Source organism: Strix uralensis, chromosome 4 (genome assembly GCF_047716275.1).
Source record: "Strix uralensis isolate ZFMK-TIS-50842 chromosome 4, bStrUra1, whole genome shotgun sequence".
Classification (NCBI taxonomy): Eukaryota; Metazoa; Chordata; class Aves; order Strigiformes; family Strigidae; genus Strix; species Strix uralensis.
In genome coordinates this window covers 72,800,578-72,827,386 of record NC_133975.1, presented here as the reverse complement: position 1 = coordinate 72,827,386, position 26,809 = coordinate 72,800,578, and positions in this window count along the sequence as shown.

The window sequence follows — 26,809 nt, the reverse complement described above, 5'->3', positions numbered from 1 at the left end:
ACCCAGATGTTATGCTCTCTGTGAGACTGTGATCCTTATGTGAGTGAAGCAGAGAAGCACTTCACTTCCAGACGGGCACAAATTGTGACTGTCTTTCCTTTGTTTTTATGAGGTCTAGTATATCAAACAGGATATGTTGGAGGCCCCAATTCAAGTACACAATTCACTTTATGCAAATGTTTATGAGCATTACTGAGTAGGAATGGCTTTGCCATATTAGGAGTTAGGAAAAAGGAATAGTTTGAATAGTATACGTCCAAAATAATGAAGATTCAACCACAGATGTCTCAGCAAAACTCTTGAAAGGAAAACAAAAGTCCAGATAGAAGCAATCTTGTTTATCGATGAAGTTCATGAACTCATTTGTCCCTTAAAGGGAGGCAAACAAAAAAAAAAGCAGCTCAAAAATTTATTCACAAGGGGTAGAAAAGATCACAGTGGTCAGATTACAGACAGTTTAATAGATTATGCTCATACAAAAAAGTTTCTCATAAAAGGATGGAGTCTTTCTGACAAAGTGTCTCCTGTAGTAGTGTGTTTCTTTTTCTGTTACAAATTCCTGGCAAACTTAAGAAGGCAAGACCCTATAGATAGTATGGCTGCTCAACACTGAAGTTTTCAAAATTATGCGAAGCCTGCATGGCTTTTAAGGCTCCCTTTCTCCTTCATTTGCCACTTCCCACATCCCTTTTCCCTTCATTCTTCAAGAGGCAGCAGAGCTTTGTGCATCACACACCAGCAATGCTGCAAAGAGATGGATGGCAAGATAAAGCCATCCATTGCACAGACCTGTGAAAGCTGCTCTCTCAGCACAGCCCTGTTTTGCAGGTGCTAGATCCACACTACGTCTGGTGCACTCATGCTGGGTTTGCAGTCTTTTCTAAGGCAAGCGGAGCTGTTGCATATGATGTAGTCGGTGTTGACAGAACAAAACACATATTGTAGCCTGGATGCAATGCGTTTAGCTCTGAAATGCATCAGCTCTACTCTCTCCATAGCAATCCTAAGATTTTATGGATTCGAGGGGTTTTGTGACACATTAATTAATCAAGAAAGGACTCTTCCTTGGCTAAACAGGGAAGGAAGGCAGGCTAGAAAATAGAATTCAAAATACACCTCACTTTTTAAAAAAACCCTTTTTTACTAGTCCCTCCCTCTGTAAAAGTAACATACAAAGACAAAATGTCAAGATTATGAAACCTTTGCTCAGAACACTTTGGGCCTGGCTGGTTTCTATTTATAAATCACAATAACAGAAACATTGCATAAAGAAAAGGCCAACAAACTGAAAATTAGAGCTGGAAGCTGCCAGGCTAGGATTTCTGGTTCCAGTGGTTTGTGAGCAGTGACTTAAGAGTTCTTCCTTTTCTTTCCCTTCCTAGTTGCTTACTGCTTCCTCTGATCTGTTTAGTTTTGCAGACTAAACATCAGCCATTATCTATAGCAATTTAGGCCTCAACAGTTTCTACCTAACAGGCCAGTCCTTAAATTTTCCATACTTTTGCAAGTTCTCTTTAAGGATGCATTTCTGTTCCCCTGAACTTCTTTATCTGACCAACTATTCTAGATGCTTGCAAAAGATCTTCTAAGAGACATCTGGTCTCTTAGATGCTGCCAACTCTTGTTTCTCTGAAGCTATTGCATTTAGTTTGGTTTCCAATGCACTTTTTGGAAGCTTTTAGTTACAGAAACTTCAGAACTTTTCCCATTGTGCTTGGTATTCATGACCCCAGGCCTGCAAGAAAAGCAATAAATGAAGACATATTCACATGTTTCCAGACTCAAATTCTTGTATAATTTCCTTCAGTTCAGAGCAAAAATTTATTTTACATAGTTTTCTTCACTGATTGCTTGTATCAACAGCCTGGCTGCACTGTGTTTCCCAGCGGCTTAGTTTGCTTTATAGTTTCAGCTGGGTGAGTTATTCAGACACTGTGAAACAGAGTAAAAGAAAGCTACTCCATGAGTATGGCCCATAATGCATACTTTGTTCTTCAGGAGCCTCACAAACATTAATTATTCTGCATTGACCATACCACAGCGCAGAAATAAAAACATTTGTTCTGAGATTTTATCCCTAAGGTTTTCTGACTTTTTTGGCATCCACAAATCACCGTGACAACTCCAAAGTCCTTCAAAGTCTCTCAAGAAGACATGTCAAAAGAATTGTAAAAAGTAAGGTTTCAGAAAATGTCTGATTCAATGTCTTCTCATTTCACTGCTTATTCTTCAACTGGCTATGACATTCTTAAAGAATGAAAGTTGAAGAGCAGATCCCTTTTCTTCCTCAAACTCTTTTCTACAGACAGTGCTGTAATGTAAGCAGTTTGGGAATGTTGTGCATGCTTTTCTTAACCTTTCTAGCAGAAAATTAATTTAGAATCTACAAATAGCACATGTGCATGTAGAAATGGGTTTACACTACAGGCTTAGTTTTGTTTTCTGCATTTTGTGTACATTAGACAGTAAGCTCTATACAGTATATGGTTGATATTCTAAGTTCCAATAAAGTATAAGGAAATGACACTAAATCATTTTTATTTGCTGAAATGTCAAAAGGGCTTTAGCTGACATAACACTGGCTGTGACTCCTGCCAAATTAAAAGGTAACATTTTCATGGAAGGACAGAAGAGATGAGACTGTTGCAGTGCCTTCCTCACACTGCTTTCATTTTCCTCAGCTGCCTGACAAGACATTTTGGTTCAACTAGATGTGGACGGAGAAAACTTGAAGACTTGCAAGCTTTCAGTAGGTAATCACAAAGCAGCAAGTGCTTAACAGCCCACACGACTGGATTATGAACTTAAAAAACTGCCTCTTCACAGGCAGGGCCCAGAATTTGGCAAGCCATGCTTCCAGTCACTAATTAAAAAGTGGCAGAGCCAAATGTGTTTGCACAAACGTCATGGTCACGCTTCTGTCTTTGTGCTAGTTAAGTGATCAGCATCAGAACTGCTCATTAGAAATGCTTCTAGAAATGCTCTAGGAATACAGTTTTTGAATTTCGGGTGACAGCTACTTCAGCTGCATGTGCAATTAGGGGATGCATAAATGAGTAGACAGCTGCTTAATTTTCTCCGTGTCTGTGAAAACAAGGTTAACCAAGCACATAATGGATGCTGAAGAAAAATGACAGTCACTGTTTGTGTATTTCTGTCAGGATGAAAGATAATATTTCACAACTGCCATGACATCTCGTTTTGAAAATCAGTCCTCACTCTCCTGATGCTACAAGCAACCTCTGTTAGGCAGAGTCAATGTGCTGTACAAGAAAAGATCTTCAAAGATTTGTTGCTCCAGTACCTACCCCATGAAGCCTTTGCAGCTCTGTAGGGGCTAGAGAACAGCAGGAAGGGCCTCAGCTATGCTAGATATGCACACCCATAAGAGAAAATGCCTCTCCATGTAGTTTAGTTGTGGAAGAGTGGTGATTCAGGCTGTAGGAAAGGCTTTTTGGGTTCTCCTGCCTGTCCCAGGTAATTTCAAATAGGCCTAGCAGAACCTGCATGAGATGAAGAATATCTACATTATAAAGGACATTATAAAATGTTGCATAATATTTATTTTCAGAGGCAGTATGACTGGCCTTGGATTTTAGTCACAATTACCACAAATTTAATAGACATTTCCTTACCACTGTCTGTAGCTGCTGCTTCTGTGCAGGGCATGTTGGGCAATTTCATAAAAAAAGGTACTTTTGTGAATTATAAAAATCAAACCTTCATTGTTGTGACAGGCTTTTAAAGAGCTGATGCCAAGCTGTGTGAGGAGGCATGAAAGGAGCTCACTTCTTACCATTAAAAAATGTGGAAAGGTGGATGGACCACTGGTTATCCATTCCAGTCTGGCACTTCCTACATTAAAGCATATTACAAGTAAAAACTGTCTTTGATACTGAGATTTAAAAGCTTATTGTAAATGTGTTATGCTTTAATCCATGGAAGAATCAAGTCCCAGGAATTCACTATTTAGAGAATGTATAATACATGACCCCAAAGTGGATAAAATATAAGGAAAGTGTAGTCAGACCTCAACAGTATTAAAAAAAAGTACATGACAAGTCCTTATTTGCAAGACTAACAGGGCAGTTTCCTGATAGTCCTTTCAGAGGTGAAAATTCAAATATAACTGCTACAACTCATCAAATCTAATTAAGAAACAGTTAGGATAATGATCACCAAACAGTGTGGCATGAACAAATACACCTTCTTCCATCAATTCATCCTTGTTCACTAGAACTGCTAATTATTACAGCATTGGAGATGCATAACTGTGACAAAAGGAAGTAATGGGGGAGACTATAAGGATGTGATTGATGAAAACACAGAAGACCTCAAGGTTTTGTATTCCTTGCAGTGCATTTTGTGAGCCTGTGGAACTCATGGGTAAGTTACAATTTTTACTGTGCCTATCACCTGAACCACATGTTTTTCAATAGCTGGATTTTCTAAGACCTTTCCAGTGAAAGCCTCTGTTTGACTATTCTAGAGAGCATAACCTCAAAACCATACAGCTCTAAGTGGGTACTTTACATACTGTAGCCTGTGAGAACAGCCTAGAAAGACTTATGGGCAGAAGCAGTGAAGTTACTCTGAAGAGTAGCCATCCACAAGGAAATTGTACAAGCTGACCTAAACAACTGCCAGTAAAACTGCATAGAGAATGAGATCGCTCTGTGTTCTATGTTTGTCACTTATTTTATAGAAGCCATGTTTTGGATGTTCTTTAGAGAACTCAAAATACGTTTTATAGGCTCTTGTTCTCCATGCCTCTTTTGTGAAGTCCTGTACCACAAAACCATGTGAACAGACTTCAGAAATAGAAAAACATGTACAGCTGACATAAATGCCTCCTCCTTTCCAGATAGTACCCCAGTAATTAGAAGCACCTCTGCACAGACCTTTAGAATGACAACTGAGATTGCAAGAAAGATCATGGAGAGACCCAAACTATGTGGACAAGAACCAGATCAGGATACAACAAATTCCTATCATTGAAAGCAGTGGTTTGTTTGATCTGAAACCTGTAATAAACCCAGCACCAACTACTGCAAGCAGACTCCAATTTGGAACAATATATTTATCTTAAATAAAGACCTTGTGTGAGAGGGGGCAATGTTTTGGTTATTTTTCAAAGGCAGCTGTTGTTAGACAGAGGCTCATAGGTTTGAGTGTCTCAAGGAGTGTCCTCGCACAAAAACATTGTGTAGGTGAAGAGGTCAAAAGTGAGTGCCCTTTAACACAGGAGGGCTCAGTTTATCAAATGACCCTGCAATTTGTCATGCAGACATCATTATCACAATACGTCTGTTACAAACCGACATACTGTATATAACATGTATACATGAAGTGATTTTTTTTTCAGTATTTTGTACCATATATGCATGTTTATAAACTTATAGACAGACACACATGGAGGACTTTGTTCTTTCTCCGTTTCATTCTCCAGGATCACACACATTAAGCACTGGCAATGTTTCTGTATATATCCAGTTCTGACATCAAGAAATTAATTGTTATTTTACAACATCATCTTAGATTGTCTGTGGCCATGCATGTTTTTTCCAGTTTGTATTTAAGCATCTGTGTCCACAAGCATAACTGGAAATAAAATTTCCTTTTGGCTCTTCGTCTCAGGCCTCCAAGACAGCAGGGTCAATTTTCTCCATGAAACATCTCAGAGGCATTGATAATGCCAGCTTAGCCCATTAACGTATCACGAGAGTGAACTTTGAAAGGAAAATGGGTGCTCCTCTTTCAGCTCTTGGCCATTTTGCCTACTTGCTGAATGTGCTTTACTTTTGCAGAGCAATTGGATGATAATGATAAGAAATGACCAGTTGCCACTGAGTCACTGCTGACTGCATAGAACCCACTAACCCAGAGAAATGTTGGAGGACATTATTCTCATTTCATTTGATTACAGGGTGAACTTTAATACGTGATCTACACAGAGAAAAGTCATCGCTACCCAGACAATCACGGACCAGAGACAATGTTTGCTGCAGAAATTTGAACCAAATAACGCTCTCCAAGAGGACTTTTTGGCCTTTAAAAAATATAGTTTGTGGATTGATGATAACTAGGCACAGCATTGACATTAGGTCCCAGACACCGCTAGACAATACGAAAGTACAGGAAATTCATAAGTCGAATCATTCTCCTTGGGGGATGCACTTTGTCTGACCTGGAAACCACACACTCAGCTCTGTCCAAAAGAAAAAGATTAGTCACTGAGGTAGGTGGCCTCTCAGTACTACCTTGCATGAGCCTGATGACAGCCTGTTAAGGATGGGTCCTTGTGAAAAGGGAGTTGGCTTGAAAACAAAATGTTATAGGGAAAACATTACCATTTGAGCTCCTTTATACTTTCTGTCTAAAAGCAAAGACCACATACTTAGGCAGGATGCAAAATTAGCATCAGCAGAGGCTGGGTTCCCCTCTACAGCCATTAGTATGCAACTGAATTTTATGATGTTGCTAGCACCCTATATCTTTCAAAAGTCTCATCAAATTCTCATTAACATTGAATCTGAACAAAGAGGAAAGAATAACTGTCCATGAAATTACTGTAAACTCCTAAATGCGATGTATTTGTAGAAGATAATCTCCTCTAAGTTACCCATTAATGGGGAAGATTACCTGTCAATACATTAACTGGTTTACCACAGTCCCCAGATTTTTCCACTTTGACTCTACTTGAATAATATGGGTTTGGGTTGAAAAATATTCTCTACATTTCTAGTTGTCTCTGTATGCTGGGATCACATCAACAGCCTCAGAAACTTCCAGCATTGTTTCAGTTTCATCTTGTAAGGAAAGTAACCACCCTCAAAGTATTTTTAAGCCCTTTTTAATTATGCAGGGTTTCTCTGCTCCTCACCCATGCTTTCCACCTATTCCCTTTGCTCATACATTTTCTCCAGCCCAACAGACTAGTTCTAACTCTGCATAGCCAAGCAAACAGGCATTTGGGGTCAGGGTAAGGAGCAAGAGAAACCAGTGCACTGCAATGGCAATAGGACAAGCTTCGGTGTAAAGACCCTTGAGAAGCAACACTGTCTCCTGTGTCAGCCCTAACTCTGAGGTCCCTTACCCATGACCCACTGCCAGAGGTGCATCCAGAGGCAGACAATATTAATCACCACCCCATGTCCTGGTGCATGTGACTCCTTATACGAAACACCCTCATCTATCAGGGCTAAGATGACTGGTAAGACTCGTACACCTCAAAATGGCAACTTAGGTTTCTCCTTTGAGATGTTCACAGACTTTTATAGCAGTTTTTTGCCACCATTTCTCCTTACTGGGGCTTTCCTGTTTCTCACTGCTAGCTTTCACACTTTCTCCTATGCTTTGGCCCACGAGCTCTTTAAAATGGACTGAATAACTTTCCCCACATGACAAATTGGCAGCACTGGATCGTTATTATTCTTTAGGTTAAACAAACAGTTTGGGTAGGGAGCAGGTCTAGGTTAACTGAGGTAACAAGAGGAACAGAGCTGCTGCTGAGTCCAAACACTTGGTGGGTGGCATTTGCTTGATTCCCTATTGCTGCTCTGAATTGCACAGAATTGGCAATCCAAGTGTTTTGCAATCAGGAATCAGGACCAAAAATCTTTACATTTTTGGCACTAAGGTCACAAATTAGCATTTGGGGTTTTTTTCTGGCTTTCCTCCTTAGAGAGGAGAGCGAGCAATTTATTGTTGCATATTGTTTTTCTTTCTTAAGTAGATCTGCTTTTCTCACAAACATTTGACTTAGGAAGTCGGGGCTTGAAGAGAACCACACAGTGCAGAAGATGTGCGATGCCATCAAAAGTCTCAATCTGCTCCAAAGGGGACTTTCCACTTGTAGCTTGGATGGATCTCTGTGGAAAGATGAGGCATTGCCTCCTTTTAAGGACTGCTCTGGTCCCAGCATCTGCTTATTTGGGGAAATCTCACAGGATTTATCCCGGTCATTGCTTTGCACAGGGACGAGCTAATAAAAGTTGCAGCTTTCATTTTAAGCAAATCTTGGTGTGTGGTACGAGACTTGCTGTGGTGTCTGGACCAGACGGCAAAGTTTCATATAAGTCAGGCTTTTTCAAAAGACAGGTAAGTCCCTTGGCAACTGCAAGGATGAATGTTTGAATTTCATTGTTTGTACAGAAGCCCATACCACACTTTTAAAGTAAACCAATCTAGATCCCCACAGGGTCTCTCAACTTGTTTACTTTTAGACTCCTGGAAATTTGGGGTAGTTGTTTAATTGGCTTGATACTTTACTGTCCTGGCAGCTCCTGCAGTACCTTTGCTCACTATATCCTTGCTAAAAGGAAAACAAGAAAAAAAAAAAAATTCAGTACCATAAAGGTAGCATGATAAATGTTGCATCAGCAATTTTCTAAAAGGATTCTGGTGTTATCAAAACTGGCAGACATTAAACAGACAGAGTCTCAGAATAATTGATATGGGCAAGAGGGTAAGCATTTAGTCTCCCAGTAGGCCAGCCACCTGTGCAAACAGCATTTCCAACTTCTATTTCAGTTGCTGGCTCCTGAACAGTCAATTATTTAGGGCTTTCCAGAGATTTCACTGGTGGAGAAAAAAAAATATCCAAGCCTGTTTTTGAAAGGTAGCTTTATCAGCATAGCTCAGTTGTGCAATTACAGCCTTTGTCTTTGTTCCTCTTTAGGTGACTGCAGGTTTTCACTGAGACAGCTCTCCTTTGTTTAACTTTTGGGGAGTAGAATTAGTACCATTCATAATGTTCCCATATTCCTCATACCCACCACAATCCCTTCTACCTGCAATCTCTCTGCATACACCGCAGAAGAACAGGATGGATTCAGAGAGCCACAGATCATTTCATCTTTCCCAAGACAAGAAAACAATTCCTGAATAACTCCTAATAGGTGATTTCAGTAATGACTAAATATAAACTACTTGGAAAGACCTTTCCCTGTAGTTGAAGCTTTCCTGAGGTATCATTCAACAATAAAGAATGCATGATTAAATAAAGAAGTCATGAATTCAGAATGGAAACACGACATGTTTATCTCATTTATCTGGATTAGACATTGGTGTACATGATAAGAATATCCATATTGTTTTAGGTAAGGCTAAGAACAACAATACTAATAAAACAGCAACTCAAAAGAGCTATATGTCCTCCTATTTTGTGGAAAAATAGAACCACTACCTGCTAAAGAATACATTTGTCATCCTGGTTTATGATTTCGTAAGTGCCTGTTGCGAGGTTTCTTGTACCCATGGTTAAGGAGAATATTTGATTTCAGAAACCTCTGTAATCTATATCACGCCTTGTTCTGCACTCTCATGGGGATTTTGGAAGAAACTGTGCTGCTTTTTTAAATGAAGTGAATCATTTTAGACAAACATAAAATAATTCATGTGGGAAAATACATTCAAAATTATGTATAAAATGTTTGGCTCTGGTATGCTCATTAGCACCCAGGAACAATGCTTGACAGTCAGTGCTGACAGCTCAGTTTTCAGTAGTGGTCAGGAGATGAAATATCAAATCATCAAATAAGCTCATACAGGCAAATATTTTCCTTGTGTGTTCTTCTCCTTCAAGGGTTGTTTAAGAGTTGCATACTCTTAATTAATTCTACATTCTCTTTTCATTTGGTGTGTCTCAGAATGAATTGCTCAAACTTCTTCAAGTTGTTTAAACTCTGATCCCTGGGACCCACCACTACTTTTTTTCTTCCTGATATCTTTGTCCAGAAAGATACATGCCCAGCCCCTTTACATCCTAACAGTTAATGTTTTCTTACAAAGTTTTTGAATGCAATCCCAAAGTCGACTTAATGAGTAGTTCAGGATCAAAACTGATGCTGCTTTTGACCAGCCAGTATGCTATTACACTGTTGGTGTCATTTGACTCTTTGTCATTGCCGAGTTGGGCTTAAGGGTTATTTGGGTCAGAAATACAATGGCCGAGGGACAGGGGTTATGGGCACGGCTGGAAGCACTGCCATTACCCAAGAACAGCTGCTGACCTGTCCCTGCCCCTGCCGGCCATCCTCGCAGGAGAGCTCTCCCTCCCTTTCTCTCCCCAGAAGGACCTGGACCCTCTTCCCTCCTTGCCCAGCAAAAGAAGGAAAGCACTTTTTAAACATATTTTCTGATAATCCAGACCAGATCGTGGCATGGTTTTCTCATGAGAGAACTGAAGTCCCATCATTTCAGCAAGGAAGGGGACAGATCTCATGCAAGCAGCCAGACCTATGCACCATCTCCCAGTGGGCTCTGCACATTGTCCTGGGTGCAAGCTTTCCCTGAAACAGCCCACTTCATACCAGCAGCTACTTCAGAGCCTAATGTCAAAACTAAGTTAAATATGCAAGTAAAAAGAAAAAAATATGAACCAATGTTTCCCATTTTAGACCTGAAGCAGTCTTTCAGACATGAAGAACGACTACAACCAGAAAATTACTGGCAAGTCACTTTCGTGCCAGCATGGTGATGCTTCCCCATAAACACATTCAAGAGCTTTATATAGCTCTAGTGACTCAAGGGATAAAATTTCCAATATATTCCTCAGCAGATTATTCACAGTTCACTTAACAAAACAGATTTATTATTTTTTCCTTCTGTTAGCCTACATGTCCTGTTGCTCAGTTTCATCCTACTATTCCCAGTAATACCTCCTTCAAATGCCGTGTTCTCCCGGCATATGGCTATTATGACAGTCTTAAAACAGTCCCTGTTATCATCAATGAAAAAGAGCACACTGCATTATGCAAGCAAGGTTTGAACACCTTTTGACTGCCTAAAATTTACTGACTGTTTCATCTGAAATATTTTTTTCTTGAACCATTGAATACGTCCCAGCCTAGGGACATTTCTGCATGCACAGCACTCTGGATGCATGTCCCAGTCTCAAGGGGTCCAACCGAAAGTTCTGCTGTGATGCCTGCACATACGGTATCTCCTCACTTATAGCTTAACTTACAGCCTCCTTCTCCTCCATGCTCCATATATGAAAAGAGTGCATACAAAAAACATGTGCAGGTCTCTAACTTTCCAAACAGTTCCCTCTCACCAGGGGTCTCAAAAGATCTTCTGTGATTTCCATCGTGTCTGCTCTTCTGGGGGCTGTCAAGCCCAACTAAAATGCTGTTGTTCATATAGCTATGACAGCAGACAAAGAGGTATGAAACAGCATGAGGGAGTTAAACTCTGACTTTCTGCTTAAATTCAGCACAGTTGTTTTCAATAAGCAAGGAAAGCTTCAGCTAAAAGAGTCTGTTTTCTGCTGAGAGAGTAAACTAAGATAAAACCTTTCCAGCAGAAGTAACCATGTGCCGTGAAAGTAAAGGGAGGCCAAAGTGCATCAGTTTTGTTTGCTTCATATGTCTTTCTTGTGGGATCCATCAGGCAAATACTACACTAAAGTATTCATTGAGCACAATACTAACATTTGGCACCCATCCTGCATCAGCTGAACTTGTAATCATTAAAGAGATTTACATTGTCCAATCTGCCTTGTTTTGACTGGTCACAATCAATCTTAATACAGGGTGCTTGTTTCTACCAGATGTCACTCATCCCTGAAGTACATGGTTCTAGAGCAAGTATATCAGGCAAAAATCACAGTAAGATGAAGATTACATATGTTATTTAAAAAAAACCCCTCAGTAATGAGATTGTCTCATTGCAATTCTTCATCCCGTCACTGGTATTTCCCCTCATAAAATGACAGATATTTTAATGATTTTATTGCTAACATCTCTATCGTGCTTTGGTTTTGTTGGATGGGTAAACAAGTACTCCCCTATTCAATCCCAGTAGTTTTTGTAAGTGCCTTTGTATGTTGTAAACTAAACACAGCCTGGATCATTTTAAACTATATTGTGAAAATACCATGGGTTAATTTCAGAAGCTATCAAATGGAAAGTACAGCTTTACAACAAATTTTATCTTACATGCTTCCTTTTTTAAAAAATTTTTAAAATTTCTAATCTTTGTGTCCCTTTATTGACTTTAGAAGACACGGTGTGTCCGCATATTCTTCTTACTCAAAACTCACTTTCATGAAGACCACAAATTATGACTTGCATCATACAAATTGTTTTCCCTTCTGCTACCAAAACAATTTAAAAAAAAAAAAAAAGAAGAAAGCATTTGCTTTACATTATTTTCCAAACACATTGTCAGGGAACAGCAAATCTTTTTTAGCCTGATGAAACAGCTTTGTATGTGTCTTGTCAATGGCAAAACTGTGAAATTCACATCAGTGATTCACACAGTTTTCTGATTACTGGAAAATAAAATCATTAAAAGCAGAGAAAAGCAGGTTCATATGTGGAAAGATTACTTTCTAGATGTACCATAGTGTTTCATTACACAGTTGCAGATATGATATTCCATATACTGCTGGCAGACAAAATAAGCTTTGTGTTTGTTGTAGTAAATGAGACCCCTAATCTCAGGTGTACATGATTTCTAGGTAGCTCTTCTTTCTAAAAACGGAATGGAAGACTTTGAAAGACCTTGCCAGATATTCAGACTCTCGAGCTTTTCATATCTCATGAGAATCCTTACTGGGAACTGATGTTCCCTAGTCAATCAAAAAGTCCTCCTCAGAGCACTACAAGTCCATATGCAGAAGTCTTTGTCTCCAATAACTATACAGAAAGAACAGGCATTTAAATTAGACCCTGAGAATTAGACTTCATGGAAACTCTTAGCTCCCAGATAAACATCAGTAAAGAAACAGCCTTCTTCCCCCCGCTTCCTAGTTGCAAAATTTGTTAATTCATCTTCCATTTGTGAGGCAGGACTCATTCCTTCAGCTTTACACACATGCTTCATCCACAGCAGCCACATTGAAAGAAAAAGATATTAGAAGCATTATTCTGTTGTGATTTCTTGTAAAAGATATTTTAATTGGATTTAAATGTCATATTATATTCTCTGCGTCCTCAATCTGAAATGGTGGGCTTAGACCCTCCCCCCAGGTAGCTAGAGTTAATAAAATAAGCAATCCTTTTCTGAATCCTGATCTGCCATCTGGGGCATTGCTAGGGTCAGTAATTCTCTATACTGGTGGAAGCACAGATGGATTGGGGAATTAGGGCTTCACACAGACTGTGCTGTAGATTCCCTCAGAATATGAGCTTTTGTTTTTAAACAAATTAAGTACCTCCTCCACTTGGTTGCAGAGACCCTTTTCCAATATTCAGTCAAATACCCATGTAATCCTTTAGTTATTGCAGACTCAGTAACTACCTCACTGAGTGAAATGAAAGCGAACCTGCTCCTAGAATTGGTGGGCAGGCAGGCAGCTTTGCCCAGCTGACCAAGGCACTGGGCTGGAAGACTTTTGTATAGTATCTGGCTTGACATATGACTCACATAAGGACCACAGATACAATATTTGACTGCTCTATTTTTGCCCCTTTCCCGTTTTTTTCCCTCATCATGTGCCCTTCTGTGTCTCCTTCCCTGAGTCTTTGGGAAGCAGTTTCTGGAGCGAGATAACCAAGACAGAAAATTAATCCTTCCCCACATGGTCACCTGACAGCTGTTAGTCATCAGTTCTGCTTGGATACCAAACTACTTTCAACGGGCTTTTCCTGCACATCTCTTTACTATTAAACTATTGCGTCCAACAAATTTCACTGTGTACATTGTGTTTTTAAGGAGCTAATTCCAACTGATGTGTGATATTTGCATCGTTTCCAGAAAACACACAAAACAGACAATTAGCCATACTTTTCCTGGTGATTGCTGATAAGTTCTACCTCCATTTCTAATGAGTGCTGAAGAAAAAAAGCCTTTTTGAATTGTTATTTATAATGTCCATGGAACAGAAAGTAAGCCCACTAGACCAGAAAAAGCCTTATACTCTTCACCTAAGTTACAATTTTAATAGTCAAAATGTATTAAAGTCATTAGAAAGCCCAGTAAACTGGACATTTTTACAGTAAGCTAAAAAAGGTTACAGTCCCAAAAGTTTCCCTCGTTTAAAATACATTCATCACCAGTCTGGAGACAAACATGCATTTAGACACCCTGTCTGGCTGCAGAAGTATTTTCCAACATTTACTATTTTCTGTCGGCTAACAGCACTGAATCTTCCAAGTGTTGAATTTAATGCTGCAAGTAGGAACACTATTCCTGCTTTTCCTTGCTGCCCTGACGCACCCTCCAGGCTGCAGCACTGCTTCTGTGACCCCGCAGGCTGTACGGCACATGCTGCTCCATCAGTCCATACATCACCCACACGCCCAGCTGGGACACGGCTGCGGCTGCCTCCTGCCACGCACACCACCAGGCAGCAGAAGGCAGGCAAGCACCCCTGGCAAATGACTGCAACAAAGGGTGAAACAATTGATATAAAAGTAATGTTAACTTTCACTAGGCCACAGTGAGGAAAGGAAGCAGGCAGTGAGGTGATATGTGACATTTTGGCCTTGAACTCTGTAGATACTCAGATCTTGATGCACATTATCACAGTAATCCAATTGCAACTGATTAAATTGAGGGCTACAATATATTTCACTCTTCTGTTTAATCCATTCCTAGAAATCTTATTCAGTATTCTGGGTAGCAGATTTTTTTTTTTTTTCATACTTTACATTCCATTACCTGAGTAAGGAAAAGATTAAAATAATGTTAAATTCCTTTCATTCTTTCAATTGCGGAAGAAAGTAAACTCATCACAGGTTTTTAAAAGGAAAACTGAAAAATACTTGTGCAGCAGAACTTCAGACTTTGAGTATGGGAGCTGAAAAACTAAATTTGTTTTTCTGCGTTTGAAACAGTTTTGTACACTTTGAAAGCCCTTGAGTATGCAAGGCAGAAAATGAAATTATCCTGATAGTCATCCACTTTAAGAGGTGGGGAAGTATGCCTATACAGTCAGCTACACCACTGCTCAGCATTCAGAGGACTGCTTAAGGTGATGGTAAACTGAGGTCTAAAGGCCAATTCCTCTCCGTACACATAGAAAAGACAAAAATGACAAATGCTCTTTGCACATCCACTTTTCCTACCTTTGATTCAGTTTTGAGTCATCAAAGAGCAAAACAAATTTCATCCAAAGAAAGCACATGAATATACACATACAAATATAGTCTTCTTCCCCTCCCTCCTGTTAACCACAGGCTCCTAGTTGGAAGACTCACCCCTGTTTCACCCATAGTTTTTCTGTGGAAACCTGGATCCTTAATGTACCTTGAATGTCATTGGTAGTGAGAAGTATCCATCAGAAGATATCACAACAGATTCAATAAAGGTACTAAATTCTTTTAGAGCCTTGTCAAAACCTAATAGCCGATGTCTGTTATTCAGAAATTTTATACAAGTGTTCTAAAGTCATTCCTGGCAAAACTTGCAACTGATAAAAAGATTAGTGGGGTAGCAAAAGAAGAGTACAGATTACCACTCGGAACAGTTTAGCTCACTGGGTTATATGATCACATATTAAAAACACAACCTATTGAATCAACCAAATGCAATGTAATGCACTTGGGAAATGGGGAGACAGATTGCATTTATGAAATGGTGGACTGTCTTGTGAAGTTATGACTCAGAAGAAGATTTACAGGTCATCATGGATAATTACCTCCACATGAGCTCCCGGTCCAAAGGTTCAGAAAATGTGGCTTCTTTTCCGTAAATGTATTTTAAAAAAAGGAATAGTAGTGAGACTTTAAGTGATAGGGCATCTTGCAAAACCTCATGTTCAGGTGAGAATTGAGAGATTTCAGAACCGGAACAGAGATTTTTTTGAGGTGAGACCAAAGGATCCCAGCTTACTCTAAGCAATGAAAGAAAGGCTAGAAATGCCTTGACAGCGTAATATGCATGGATGAGGTGTTTGGTGGTGAAGGCTGTTAAGACTTTTCTATTTAAGCACTACAGTGGCTGGGAGCTAAAGTTAGACTAGTGCAACCTTGAAATAGACACCTTCAAAGCTGTGAAGGTTAAACATTAGAATCGCTTACTGAGGAGATGGGTGAGCTTTGACATCAGATCAGATAAACTTGCTAAAGCATGCTTTGATCTGTTTTCAGGAGAATTTCTTCAGCCTATGTATGTGTTAAGACTGGGACAAGACCTTTACATTTATCACCTTTGTTCACTTTCCCTATGAAAAGTATCTTTGCTTGCAATGCACTATCACATTTAATAGCTACACATTCATGCAACAACTGTAATTGAATCCTGTTCATGAAGACTCTCTACTGAGGTCAAGCAGAATTGGTTTTGTTTGAGGAATAAGTCTGCTTTGTTCTTCCTTCTCCAGCATCAGAGACTGACAGCAGCAGAAGACAAGGTGCTGAGCCCAGGGGACAGGGCTTTCTGACAGCACAGAGAAATCCCTTGGTTTGCTGAACATTTAGTACATCATTCTCAGGGCTCTACCTATTTGGAGGATGGAAGAAATTCTCCCACCAGCCAATGGCGGGGAGACATTTCTGGCTTTCAGCTTTCTCTACAGCACAAGGGTGGGAGGAATCCCTCCAGAGGATCCATCTAGCCATATAATCATCCTCCCAGTGGGGTCTTTGCCTGCGGAGTCATGTTTTGTGCTTTTGAGCACTAATATACAGACTAACTGAAGTCTTTGGTCTTGACACAGAATACTTGACATATGCATAATGGTGTGTTTTACAAGTCTGTACTAGCTGATCTTGTGATCTCTTCTTGGTCTAAGGAACAAATATTTAGGTATGAAAACCATTGATTACCCAACACACACCTCCTCTAGTGACCTATGTGCTGTGTGCAGAAATACCCCAGGCACTTATTCTTTATGAGCCTTCAGGCAATTTGAAAACATCACCCACACAATTTTCCAATCTTTACAAAGAGTTTAAACCCAAAAAAAGAAGCATGGGGGTCATTACTTAAAAATAAAACAGGCAGTGCTTTATGTAACTGTAAGGTATACAGTACCTCTGTTCTTCAGTTGCACATAATTGCTGACTATTTAAGCTCATGGAAAATGCCATATGTTTAAAGCAAAGTTGCATGAGCATCTCACATTCTTTAACTCACAGTGCTGATTAGATGGCCCCATTATTAAGTTTAGGTTTTACTAAGTGCAGTCACCAAACTAGGGGCAGCAGATGACAGGAGCAGCAGAGCTGCAAAAGCTTCTGCAGGAAGCAGGAGAACAGATTCTGTGATCAAACAGGTCAAGGCAGCTCTACATTTTACAACTGCAAAGCATGACTACAGTGCGTTTATTGTAATGAAACGCAAGAAGGAGGCTGTACTGACATAAGTGAATAAGACCCAAAGTAAACACCTGGGGAAAAAACAACTTTTTTTTTTGCATTAATTAAAAATTAAGACAAACTTTGGCTTTTCCCTTTTCATGTGGTTTTTAAAACATACACATAGTACGTTTATTTGCACTATAGCAGCACAGGTATTTTAGCATGATCTCCCCTGCTCCAGTTGCAACCCCAATGGAGAAGAGCTGCATGTTTAAAATCAGCCTAACTGTGTAAGGCTGACACATGAGCATATTCATATTCATATGGAACCAGTTTCAAACACTGAAATAGTATGCTCTTCATGCGTATTTGAGTATAAGGGGTTTTGATTTTAAGGGATTTGGGTGCAGCAAGTACATTAATCAACTCAACCATTCGACTGTGCTCCTCACAGTGAACACCAAGCATGCATTCTGTGTGAATAATAAGAGAAAATTACTTTTAAATTGAGCAGTGTATCTAGTATAGACCTTAGGAAGTAGACTTTATTTCCCCAGTCCAAAGATTTAATGAATTTCCTTTTTCTCTTAGGAAATTCTTTAATCCTTGTTATTTGCCTTTTTTCCTAAATTAGCACTTGGTAATTCAAGGTGAAAAACACTAATATCCGTTCCTTTCTCACAAAGATGTCCATGAAATTACAAGAGTTATTTCTACCTAGTCAGCGGCCTTAAACAATTTCTCTTTGATTCCTCTGAGCAATTTCAGCTACAAGCTCAAGCATGTAAATATCCCTTTCAGTGAGACCAGAGGGAAAGCGCTGCAAGCAGAAATTATATTTGGGGATTGTATGATTTCCTCTACTACCTAAGGAAGCAAAGAGAAACAAGAACTGCAATATTTTTATGCCTATGAATTATTCAGATGCTCCAATACTTTGTTTCAGAATAGTTCTACTATCTGCTGATGCAGTCTAATAATGACAGTGAACTGAAAGAAGGCTTCTTAATTATGTACTTTTTCCAGCTTCACAAAGAAATGGCATCCAATTTTAGATTTACATGGTTATAGGTCACCAGATTTTAGGTACCAGGAATTACAGTAATTACAAATGCTGAGTCACAATTCAGTTACCTACTCTACGCCCACAAACACTGCTTGTGTCTTATTAACACTTAATTTTCTATGCAAATATAGAGATAGGGCGGACTTTGGAAGGTGGACTGATGACTTTTTCAGTATGTCACCCAGCTGACATGGGTCACATTTCAAGATTATACAGATGACCTCTTCAGTGAACTAAAGGAAGTTTATTTCAGGTTAGGTTTCTGGTATTGCATGAGATTCTGGTGTCAAGCCACTTTCTGTATCTGACATGGCTCAAGCACATGCAGAAAGGTCAAGTAACTTGCCCCAAGTGACAAAGTGACTGAGCGGCTCCTAGACCTTTGCTCCCAGCTACTAGACCTCCCAGCTCCTCAGCCACATCACACAGAAACTCAATAGCCTGTGTCATTAAGAAAGTGTTATTGCCTCAAGTCACATCTTGCTGAAACTGTGTTAATGGAGGGGGTGGGGGAGTAAATATCTAAAGGTGTAGAAAAGCACAACTTTTGCCCTCTTCAACAACCCTACAAATGCCCGTTTCCCCCCTCCTTTCCCCCCTGCCCCTACCCATCTGGTTCAATAGCAATCAGTACATCTCCTGACACTGGCGGTCTGACTCTGCGTCAGCACCTTTCCAAAGAGAGCAGATTGCAAAATACACTTCTGCTGCAGGGCTTATTTCTTTTCAGTCGTAACCTCCTGACTCATTTAATAGACTAAGTATCTGGGATGGAGACCAAAACTTTGTAGCTGGATTCTGTTTTCTGTCCCCTAGGGCAATTAAGTCCTTCAAGCAGTGTGAGTTTGAGACCCCTCTAGTGTTGCCTGCTTGATCCAGGCGGGATCATTGAAAGAGAAAGAAAAAGCCTAGTGTGTTGAAGTTCTTATGTTCCCAGCAAAATATTGTTGCTTTGTTTTAAAAAATGCTCTTGAAAGACCTACATATATAATATTAAGCGGTTAGCCATTCAGCCCAGACTTTAAGTGCATTATATGGACAAGTTAGCCACAGGACTCCCATTGACTTTAATGGGAGTTTTGATACAAGACCTTTTTACAGGGTATTGGTAATCTGCATGTTCACTCGCACTAGAGAAAGTTTTAGAGAAGTAAAATGTCTTGAGGGATTCAAGTTAATGGGGAAAAAACTCTGTGATGTCATGACAGCACAGCTCAGATCTTACTCTTGAGTGTCTGAGCGGGTTGGTGATGCCATGAGTCCAGAGCTTTGGTATGAGATTTTTTTACATGCTGTCTTAGTTCCACATGTCTGAAGCGTCCTGGAAATTTTCCTGCAGTATTTCACAAGTCTTTATGATAGCAAATATGTGAACATAAGGGAAAAGTATTTCTCAGACTGTTTCTGAAGGTAAAATGTAATACTACTATTTAATTTAAAGATTTCTTTGAGGGAATTTTAACTTATTAATACCAGTTTGCCCCATATAGAATGAGGCTATTATTTTCCTAACCACTCTGAATATTTTGCATACCACAAGAGGTATTTTTTATTGGCTTCTGCCATAAATCTCAGTGTCATGGGTCTTTTGTGCATACTAAAAAGTTAAAGAGGTTCACCAACTCAGCAAAAATACACACAACTGCAATGCTACAAAACCAGATTGTTTCTGAGATTGTTTGAAAAAAAACAGAATTATGGCTTGATGGGATAAGTCTGCAAGAGAACAACTGTCATTACCAGCAGACATTTATAAGTGATTAGATATGCCTGTTAGAATGATCCTTTGGAAACCAAACATATCTCACTTCCAAATATGATGCAATACATCTCTCAAAGGATTTATATCCTAATTTTAGACTTGACACATTAAGTGTGTAAATGGATCAGCTCAAACAGATCAATTTGCTCATTGAGAACATGAACATTTTAGCAGTGCCACTGTATTTCCTAGTGTCCTCACTGCCTGTTTTTCAAGATACTACAAAAATAGTAAGATATTCTGTTGATGCTCTTAAAAGAGAGGGGAATAAGTGAACGGACTAGATTTAGAAATCATTTCAAGCAGACTGCCACCTGTAGAGGATTATGAAGAGGTGACTGTAAGGAAGTAAGGAAGGCAGTCAGCTATATAATGTCAGTCTAGATTGCATACTAAGCAACAGAAGTTGCTGAAATCTGATAGTGTGTGAATAAAGAGCTAGTAGATTTATTTAAAATGTGGAGCAAAGTGGTTACATGAAAGTACAAGAATAATTTTAGCAGATGGTTCTTCAGGAAGTGTCAGAAAAGAGAAGGTCACAATCAGAATAGGAGATGCCCAGGAGATAAATAGATTAAATGGAGGGAAAAGATAGGATTTTGCTGCTCTGTAGAAGAAGCAATGACAAAATATTCTTATGTCATGCAGGTGTAGTAAGAGAAAAAAGGAGATGTCAGATAGGATCAGCTGAGAGGGGAGTATGTTGTAAACACCTGAGGAAAAATTTTAAAGAAAGATATGGTATATATGGCTGTGGCTAAACAACTGATATAAACTGCGGCATTTTCCAAGATCCTGTTCACCAATTATCTAGACAGGAGACCTGGCCAAAACGTACTGTGCTGAGGCTCTCTTTTGGCCAGCATTTCTGCATTTAGTTCCATGGAAACTATGGTATGGACAGGTAGGAGGAAAAGGCCTCAAGTGCACATTCAGATCCCATCCCAGCACAGAGCTGGGATGTGTCCAGGACCTGCACTTGGACCCAGAAGCCAGGAAGCACTGCCAAATCCCACAATATTCACATCGTCTTAGCAGAGCACAGGAGGATCGTGAAACCATCAGTGTGATACAGCTGTGAAAAAGGCAAAACGGTCTCCTGGGATGTAACAGGGGAGGGATTTCCAGCAGAGATAAGGAAACATTAATGCCTTAGAGGGGCCTCGTCTGGCACAGCATACTTAATGTCCTTCGCATTGGAGGAAAACTGGCTTGCACAGGAAGAAGTAGAGGCAAGAACTACCTGGGTTCTTTCACTGTAGAAATCAGTGAAAGGCTGAGCTGGGCGTTTTAGCCTTCCCTTAGAGAGGAAATGATCACTGTATTTCAACACTTGGGGACATAAATACCAGCAAGTTCCTGTCCACTCCCCAGAGTTTTCCCTGCTTTGCCTAGCTGGAGGATGACGGCATCACCACCAGCTACAGCTTTGTCAGCTTGCTGCTGTTCTCCCCACCATGGCTTAGCAGCTCTGAGGGTTGGGGGGAACTTTAAGGTTTCTGCATATGGAGGCATTGCTGTTTGTCCTAAGTAGCTGTGTTATTCAGGCCCATGTTGCTTGCTCTCTCCATAAATTTAGCTACTTGACCACGGTTTTGGTTTTAATTTTTTTTCTGGCACATGGCATTCAGTCCCACAACACACCCAGTGTCTCAAGCCAAGAATGACACTTAATTTTCAAGCAGCCTTATTGATGGTATTATAGCTAATATAAATTATACTGAAATATTTAAAATAGCAGCAAGGTCATTTTGTTGCCCAAAAATAGTATATGAAGAACTTTATATTTTCTTTTAATCTTTCTCACTCAATAGATAAACACTTTGCAAGCAATTGTTTCTAATGCAAAGCCAAGTCAGGTATTAGATAGCAGGGGTTATTAAATATTTGAGTTCGGGAACATTGATAATACACTGAGAAATGCTATGTTTTCACTCAAAAAAAGGCAAGCCAGCCAAAACCCCCCTCTCTAATGAGACTGACAAGAGCTGGACACATTTTAGGAGGAGACACATCTGGGGCAAGATTATCGATTTGGGCCTGCAGCCCAGCCTCACTTACAGGACGCCAAATTTGCCCATCTGTGCATACACTTTATGAAGAATTTGCCCTATGCAGAGGGCCTTCAGCACAGAAAGCACCATTCAAATTCCACTTAAATCCTCAAAATGCAGCCTAAGACAGACTTAAGTGACACAGACCCCTGTGCAAACTCTTTACACAGGAGTAAACTGGATCATTTTTCAAGCATTGACACCTGCATGCACAGCTGATAGATTCTCACACCTGGCTAAACAGATGATCGAATTTGCACCTGGAAAATCCATTTTAGAAATGGTTTTTGCATGTATATATCGTACAGTGTTACAGTCTCTATAGGAGCTCATTCTTGGAAAAACACATGTGCAGGGCTGATAATTCTAAGCAAAAGTTGCCTCTCAGTGCACAGGAGAAAAGACCAAAATTGGGGATAAAAGAATCAGAATTCTTATCCTGTGCTTCTCAGATACTATAAAAAAAATCTGGAAGTATGTTTTCCCCCTCTTAATTCCATCAATACTTGAAAACCACTTAAAGCTACAACGTAGCAGTCATGTATTGGCCTCTCTGTCTTTTCCAGGCTTTGCCAAACTCTTTAAGTCTTTGCACCCTACAGTTTTGTATCTCAGATTTCTCTGTCTGATGGGGGCAGACAAAATTACAAGCACTCTGGCCCATTGCATCCTTCCTCTGACTGATCAGCTCTATTTCTTCTACCCAAATCAATGAGTAGAAGCTGAGTGGATGGCGCAACAGCAATCCTGATGTGTGCCTTCCCTGCTGTCACTGCAGCATAAAACTGTGATGGGATACACAGGCATGTCCCCAGAACGGCTGAGCTGCTGGGGTGGAAAATTAATTTCACAAACACCGAGCCCAGAGATTCTAATTTAATAATCTGTGACCGTATGCTATACCCATGGATGACCAGTGAAGAACTGTGCCTACTCCAAACCGTACCACTTCAGTACTGCAAAACCAAACCAGAGCAGACAGAATATCCTCCTCTTCCTTTGGAACCATTCTTTTCCTCAGCTCCATCACAGTATTGGATTTATATTTTCATCTGTCAGCTCTAAGGCACCTCAGGTGCAGGTAATACCAGATGCCTCCAGGATTTGCACTGAATAACTTTGATCATGAAAACATTATCCAAAACACTCTGCTGGCAGCAGTGTGTGGAAATAACCCATGCAGGAGATCCCAATAACGCTGGAGACATGTCAGCTGTTGCTATAAAAACAGTTATAGCCATCACTGTTGCTATAAGAAGAACTGTAGGAACTAAATGGAGATGAAACCAAGCAGTCAGAAGGCTATGACAGTCAAGGAGCACTGGGATTACCTGGAAAAGCTGAGAGAAGCACCTCCAAGAATAATTGGCAAATGAGACTGTGCCATGCGGGATCTCCTTCACCTTCCAGTACCTTGCCCGGCAAGCTAGGAAATGCCTGGGTGCAAGCATAAGTTTGGAAACACCAATGGAATTTTGCTCAAGCAAGACAAAATAGGACTCACCCTTTAGGTGTGAGAATTGGCAGCCCAGCTACATGGAAAATGTAGAGCTGATGGAGGACATGGATGAAATAGAAGTTACTCCGCTGCGCCAATCAATCAGTTAACACCTTTGTCAGTTTGTGCTACCCATATAACTTAAGTGGGATATTCAAGTACAGAGGCTAAATATAAATTTATAGGAAAATGTGATGCCATGTTCAGTGATGTCTCACTTGGGTCTGAACAGGTCCCTCATTTTTAAGCTCTTCCATCTAGTTACTTCCCCAAATAAATGTGAACATGACAAAGGAAGAAATGGGAAGAGGATTAGGAAGAAGGATAAAAAGAAATATCCTTTGTCATTCATTGCTTGCAACCACAGGAAAAAGGACACAGCTCCTTTGTCTATCTATGAGTCTCATGGCCAGATTCTTAGAGGCAGCAAGAAGTACAATGAAAGGCTGCAAGAAAGAGATGGAACGCATCTGATTCTTTTTGTTTCATTACATGAAATGAATGTAGAGATCTGTGGTTTGAGGGAAAACAGGAAAGCAAAAGATCTACCACATCCAGGCCTGATAAAAGAAAATATATAAAACATAATTCTGCTCTGAAAAGTGACTGCAAATGTGGTGCCTTGGGAGTAATTATTACACTTGAAACTATTCCTATCTGCCATTCATTACCATGTCAAAATTGCTGATTTCTAGAGCATTACTTTCTGTCAGTCCTGAGATGCAACCAGAAATTCCAGAGTAAAGCTGAATTTATTTTCCCTGGTGAGTGCATCAGACTTAATTTAGTCTCCAGTGGATTTGCAAAAGAATAGCTTATTCAACGTTTGTAAACGTCTCTATTGGTATTCAGAAGAATTAGAATAACTTCCTCTGTTTTTCAGTAAATCTGCAAGGCTATAGAGGAATAAAAGTTACTCCCCCCAGCTATGATTTTGAACAAAGCCCAGGAACAGATCTGCTGAAAAGGATCTTAATAAAGTTCAGGATGTTTACACTTGTGACTAGATTTGTGTCTGAGAGTAGTAGTTGCATTTCATTGAGAGGCACACTCTCCATTGGCAGCATGAGAGGGGCCAGTGAGGGTGTGGCCCCTCACAGGTGGGGCATCTCTCCAGGACCTCTGCTCCATTCCCTGCCCCATGGGCATCTCTCCCACACATGGGACTCTGCCTCAGCTGCATTAACCCTCTTTTACCCCTCCCCCAGCACTTCACCCAGCTTTGGCATCAGAGGATCAAAATATATCATCAGCTTATTACACCTGACCACTTTATTTTTAAAAGTCCACAACATGAAAGACTGCTAAAGTTTTTGCAACTTAGCTTAGCATCTGTGCCCATCAGCTCCTGTGTTTCTTTGTAATAAACTTATTAAAATTGTCTGTTTTGGTTCTGTGGATTTATTACTTGGATGTTTTTCAAAGTCCTAATCTTGTTTTTTGAGACATTAAAATGTTAGAGAGTTTGGGTTAATCTTTTTGCCTTTTACATTCTCATCATTTTGGTCCACTAAAAATAAAGTTTAAACAATTGGCTTTACTCCTATCTGCTCTGCTTAAAGTTTTGATAACTTAAATGTGGGCAAATTCTTCTTTGAAGCCAATTAAACTGAAGACTTTTGTAAAGAGCAGGACTTGAAGTAGAAAAAAACAGATACAATATCATACATAAAATAATGTGGGATTCCATTCCTTTTACCACAATAATAGCCTTGAAGGGTTTGCTTTCACAAATAATTCAACCCTGGTGAAAGTGATATAACTCAGCTGAAATCAGTGGAGTTTGCAACAGCTCTGAACTTTGATTCACTGTTTTGCTCAACTGGTTTAAACTTTCCTCGGCATGTGATTTAATAAAGACAAAATGGAACCATATATCCTAGCTGCTACCAAGTAATTTAATACACCCTCTTTTCAGCTCTAGATAAACAGAAAATACTGTGACAAGTCTACATCATCTGTAGAAATATTCACTTGAGAAGGAGGCTGTTCTGGGAAGTCCTTCTAAATTAAAGTATATGCTTAAGTATATGCTACTGCTACCATGTGAGACAACGAATGGTGGGGCTCACCTCTTGCAGGATTCCAGCTAAGAGAGTTTCCTCTAATGGGTTTTACCTGTATGACCAGATACAGAGCTCCTACCAGTCATTGTGTGCCTGTGTGTTTCATACCAAGAAGCTGACCTCAGGACAGCTCATCCTCCCCAGCTGCAGGGCCAGGACGAGGAAGAGGAAGAGCAGTGGGGACCAGAGGGGACAGTGTCCTCTGCTGTGCAACAGCACTGTGTGCCAGCCAGTTTGGCATCACTCACCCAGATTAATTAGAAACGTATATGGTTTAAGTATGTATTTCAAAATATAGAAGTAGAATAAAAAAACAATACAAGAACTGAAGGAGCTAAAACCTTAATATTTAGATAGTTCCAAAAGATTTATATGTGATTTATTCCTCTCTGTTTATTTGAAGCCCAGTAGACTGCTAGAGAGCAAAACGACATGCCTTATTCCCAGGTCTTACACCCAAGGCTGACTTACATGTGAAGTGTGGTGCCACTTGGCACCTCTGCTCACTCAGCCAGCTCCAGGCAGGTTGAAGAAAACCTGCAATAAATACAGTTGTCCATTGTTCAGAGTGTTGGTATGTTTTCAGAGGTGTACACACAAAGCTATTTCTGTGCCTTTGCCATTACTGCCATTTCAGAGGGTAACCGTTACACGCGAAGGGCTGGTTATAGGCAGAACTAACTGCCTGCCCAGGCAAACACTGCGTTCTGGCAAGCCCATGATTAGAAATCAGACCTTGTATGTTAAATAACTGAAAGAGCCAACATCTTGGGGCAAACCAGACATTAGCAGGAAGAGGACGTGAACTTTCTAGGAAATAAGTATCTAAAAATGCCAGCAATAACTGAGGTACTATTAAATATACCATACCTACTGTCTTCCTTTATTCACAGAGAAATTCAGAAGTATTAATTAGGCTAAATTAAATTTACCTTCAGTTTTTAAACATTAAATTTGCAAGTTACTGATAAGAATAACATACCCAGGCATTTTGGTCAGTAACTCCAATCATCAGTCATTTTATATTTCATACAAGAACATACCTTTCCTATCAGAAATAGTAAAAGCAAGCAATACACTACTGTTTATATTCTGGACTCTATCAGTGAAATGAATTGACTGGTTTTGATGGACTTATGCCACTAGATGATTGGTACAAGGACAATCAGAA